This window comes from Styela clava, chromosome 15 (genome assembly GCF_964204865.1).
Source record: "Styela clava chromosome 15, kaStyClav1.hap1.2, whole genome shotgun sequence".
NCBI lineage: Eukaryota > Metazoa > Chordata > Ascidiacea > Stolidobranchia > Styelidae > Styela > Styela clava.
This window is the reverse complement of record NC_135264.1, coordinates 16,213,502-16,218,556: the sequence shown is the minus strand read 5'-3', so window position 1 is coordinate 16,218,556 and position 5,055 is coordinate 16,213,502. Positions and strand designations below refer to the sequence as shown.

Sequence of the window (5,055 nt, the reverse complement as noted above, 5' to 3'; positions counted from 1 at the left end):
AGAGATACCGCTTAATGGTGGATTCGAACCTTCTAGTCTGCACCGCAACCTTTTAGCGCTTAACCCAATGCACCACCGAACCATTTCGAACGCGGTGATGTAACCCTGGTCTTTATCCCACGATGGGTTAAACTTACAAAAAAAAAAATATTGCAACCCGGAATGAATTCGTCGACTTGTGATCTCTTAAGACCCACTCCCGGTTGGAGTCGAACCTGCATTGTTCGGCACACTCCGCCTGCGCCCAATCCATTACGCCACCGCGGCAAAGGAAATACAGCGATGCAATTCTACAATTTATCACACAAAAAGCTTCATCAATAGAAAACAAGAGAGCTATGCTCAAATATATGGCCACGCAATACAACATAATTTTGATGACTTCATAGAAAAAATAAAAGTAATAGCCCTCTAGCAAAAATATAATCTTTACTCACTTAAAATATTCGAAGCAATTGTTCCAGTAATCAAAGAGAAAAACGATTTCTTCAAAACGTGTCAAAGTACAACAACAACAACATAATATTGAAACGCCACTACGTATCCTATAACAGCCTAATTACCCGCCGAGTCTTCCACCTAAGATACCTCTACTTGCATTTACATCGCTGCGACACCGATTCAATCATAATTCTGGGATTCATCACTCGATTTATTTTATTGGCTTATCATCTTGCACACCTCGCTCAGTTTTAGAACACGCTCGAGCGTCTTACGAAGCGGTTGGTCAGTCACAAGTTCCACATTGCTGCAAAGCATTGTATCTATAACTTAAACCAGTAGTTGCCAACTTTTTATTATTATCTTGGTCCATTTACCCCTGATTCAAGAGTCTTGCTGCACATTAACACAAACGTTTCGTCTGACCAAAGTTAGACTTTCTGAGACAAGCAGTTTACATTTACAAGCGATTTGAAATAGATTTGTGTTAGTGTGCGGCAGGACTCTTGAAGTGCACAGTACAAATATAAGCGCCGGCAAATCCCCACCTCGGAAGTTCACACACAAGCCCGAATCTATATTTACATTTTTTATTCTTGAAACTCAAGAATTGAAAGAATATGAGACAGATTACTGTTATCAAGAGAAAACCTGTTATCTGCAAACAAATTCTGCTTTACAAATAAGAAAATAGTTTTATGATTAATAACCTTAGTTGCCCTTTCGATATACAGGCAGTGTATTCTTTGCATCGATTACTCTTTGAAATTTGCAGAATTTGAGAATGTCATATCAATCTAGAATCGAAATTGTACCTTCGGATGTTTCGTTCGTTAAACTTCATGGCGAATCTGCAAATCAAACAAAACTTGAATGCAGACAAGACAGACTTAAACATGGGTAGGGAAGGCTCTTGGACTACCGGCCGAAATGTTGCCCACTTAGAACGGCGGGTCATGTGTGACGTAAGAAGTTACAATAAATAACAAGAGAGCTATGCTCAAATATATGGACACGTAGAGTCACATAATTTTGATGACGTCATAGCAAAAAAAAGGAATAGCCTTCTGAGAAAATTTTTATCTTTAACCACTGGAAATTTCAAAGCAATTGGTCCAGTATTCGAAGAGAAAAGCGACTTTTTAAAAACGTGTCAAAGAACAAGAACAAGAACAACAACAACAACAACATAATATTGAAACGATCGTTATGTCCACTACGTGTCCAATAAAATATTTGTAATGTTACAAAAGCAAAAGTGGAAAACAATAAAGCTTGTGTCAAAACTAATATTCAATTTCAACAAATTCCTAGTAATATTTTTGGTTAAAACATCAATATTTGTTTTCAGTTTGGTTGTGGCCGACGTCAGTTTTAAAATAGGGAACATTTAATCCAACTATTGCAAAACGGACTTAATTTGCTATTTTAGCATTTTATACCTCATTGAGTTTTTATATAACACTGCTAAATACAGTTTTATTTGATACGATGAGTACCAATACGTTTTTTTCCATATTCAATTTTAGCAATTTCATGGGTGAATTTTTTTTTCAAGTTTTACCAATATTTGAATGTAAAGAGAATGTATTAGAGTCTGAAGATTTAATTTTTAAACTTTGTTTTCTTGTATTACCTTGGTTTTATCAAGTTCCGTCTTTCTTTTGGAAACCAGATGTCAAATAATGCAGCAATGATGATGAAATAATGAGTTTGTGCTAACTTCTTTAATTGGGAACTACTGAATCACAGCATTGTGTTTTAGTCAAAATAAATATGTATTTTAGTTAAAATATTGTAATGTTATAATTCTAGTTTACTGTAAATATTAAAAGATAAAATACAGCAAATTACATACAAGCATATATTGGCTCGAATAGTGTTCTGAACTGTATCAAGATATCTATGTACATTTAGTTGTCACCAAGTACAAAATAAGACGTTAGCACAGACCAAGAAGAGATGATTGCGTCCGTTATCAAACCTTTTTACTATCTTGTTCGTTTATTTTCAGGTATGAAATCTCTAATTGAAATAAAATTGAGACGGGATTCTGATATACAGCCAACTATATCATCATTCGTATAAACATATCGTGGATAAAACATTTTTATCCAGAAGGAAGTGATATCAAACAATGTAGCGTTAGCCGCTTGTTATTTGGGAGAATCCAAAGGCACAAATTAAACTTGACCCGATTATTTCATCGGGAACTATCAAGACGGCTTTATAAAAAATGGTGAAACATAAGATTTCATGCAAATGCACTGATACGACTAATACAGCAACAACATATACTGAAGTACACAAGGCACAATCTATACTTATAGAGTTTTGGCAATCTGAACTGAACAACTGAAAGTGTCCACCACTCCTAGCTATCAAAACAACAGCAATCCCAACGTTCTGGATACAAAGGGATTCCTAGCTGTTCAACTCGCTCTAGTGTCCCCACTGATTAATTGATTGATTAGCACGCCGAACATATTGGTTTGTTTACGTCTCTGTTTGCCACAAACTATTTTCTTGAATACTGCGTCACAGCTCTCTGATGGGCTACTGTGTTTTGTTTACGTTCTGGTTTAATGGAAGCAGTGTTTCACAAACTTTTCAAGCCGCGCTCCCTTTTTTTAGAATTTTCCGCGCCCTTTTATTTTTGAAATCATCAAGTCTCGCGCCTCAAATCAAGAGTAACTAGCTAACAATACGCTATAAATAACAGATATTTAAAGATGGACTTACATTGAAGATCTGAGTTAAGAGTCCCTGTCGAAGTTAAACTGTTATAATATTACCAAGCATTAATCAATTACCAACCGCTTTTCTGACATCTTTTGTACGCTGATATTCGAATATTCTCTTTTCCCATCAATTAATCGGCTCGACAAAACAAACGACGGACAATTTGCATGAAAATTCAAGCGAAAGATTTCAAAGGTGTCGTACTTAAGCGGGAAGAGTTTTTGTGCCACTGTAAGATTTGAAGCAAATTTGAGCTTAAATCCTCTTTAAAGTGGTCCCAATCATTTTATCTAGATTAGAACTAGCACGACGGTTTCACAAAAGTTGAGAGTAGGATTTCATGCAAACGCAAAACACATTACAACAACAACATATATTAAAATACATGGGACACATCTCATACTTACAAGAGTTCTTCCAACCTGAACTCAAGAATTGAATCTGCCTACTTCTTTATAAATATCAAAACAACCACATGGTTCACCTTCTAGATACAAAGGCCTTCTCCACCGTCTTTCTCGCTCACGTGTCCCTACTGATGTACTGGCTCGACAAAAATTGTGGTTTGTTTGGTTTGTGTGGCAGATTGAATGGGGTTCTCGATTCAAATTATACTAGGTTATGCGTAGTACGTAACCATGACTTGTCTTATATTTATAGCCTATTTGACGCAAATTTCAACCTACCCATCGAAATAGGCAATAATTTATAAATTTCATGCGCAATGAATTTACCCGCAGAACGCAATAAAAGGGAAAATATGTCTATAGCTGAGAATGAAGTATATCCATTCCTGACCGTTCTGGCTGTTGAAATAGGTTATTGATAAAAAGCAATTATACTTTAAATATCAGAGTAACAGTTACCATACTATTTGCCCACTCTGTTTATATATTTTAGCACAGCGGTAGTGTATATTTAAATAAGTAATCTTTCACTTTTAGTTGATTATTGGAAAATTATTTCAATCGGCAATATTGTAAATCTCGATGTATCAGTATCTTTCCCAGTATAAAACGCTAGCCATTAGGTAAATGAATATATCGCCGAACCAGTAGTTCATAAATGGACACACGCAACTCTTATCTCTTAGTAGTCTTTTAAATTTGGATCGAGATCTTGATTTGATCAACTATATCAAAAATAATATTGGAAGTACGATAAAGTGAAGAATATAGGCTATGATAATGAAAAGTCAAAAAAGAGAATATTCGATTACTTTAGTTTATTTAGTAAGATACTTTTATCGTAATTCTTTTATATTGTTATTTTGTAGCTTTGTTCGAAGATATAATTACTCTTGACCACTGATATCTTGATAGTGAGTACGTTTTCGGAAGGAACAGAATATTTCAATTTTTTTCACTTGCAAAATATATCTTCGGGAAATGCGGAAAGCCGAAATGCATCCCTCGTCGAAAATTGAAATTATCAGTCACAAGAAAGCCTCTAGTATAACCATTGAAGGGCGACAAAGAGCTGCGCCGTTATTATTGTAAGTATAGCCGTTAGGGGAGATCATTCAGATATGATTTACATATTCATCCCGGGTGAGAGAAAAGTAGATAAGACGGCTTAACCCTATGGCGAACCACGGCCTCTAGCCCGGTTACTGTTCCATTTCATGTCCGGTATGGGATTAGTTACCGGTTGTTATTTGTTTTCGGAAGCATGGACTTGATAATAGTGGAAGTCGTAACCGACCAGCGGTCACGTGAACCGCCCTAAAATGTAAAAAAAAATTATTAATTTTTCATAGTTTGAAACGCTCATTAGACCCTAAAGACTATTTCGAAATTACACTTAGGCATATTTCGGCGGGAGATCTAACCAGGAAAATAAAAATTTCAGATCCCCCCTCTCTCCTCGGCT

The 5,055-nt window shown here is 35.7% G+C and overlaps 1 long non-coding RNA gene across 1 annotated transcript; it reads right to left on the bottom strand.

The window, feature by feature from the left end:
- Positions 1–1,015: 1,015 nt before the first annotated feature.
- LOC144432359 (uncharacterized) lies at positions 1,016–2,724 on the bottom strand. Its single transcript, XR_013480551.1, has 2 exons — positions 2,078–2,724; positions 1,016–1,292 (listed from the first exon to the last, which is right to left on the bottom strand). It is a non-coding gene; the product is annotated as an uncharacterized LOC144432359 (long non-coding RNA).
- Between the last annotated feature and the right edge of the window lie 2,331 nt (positions 2,725–5,055).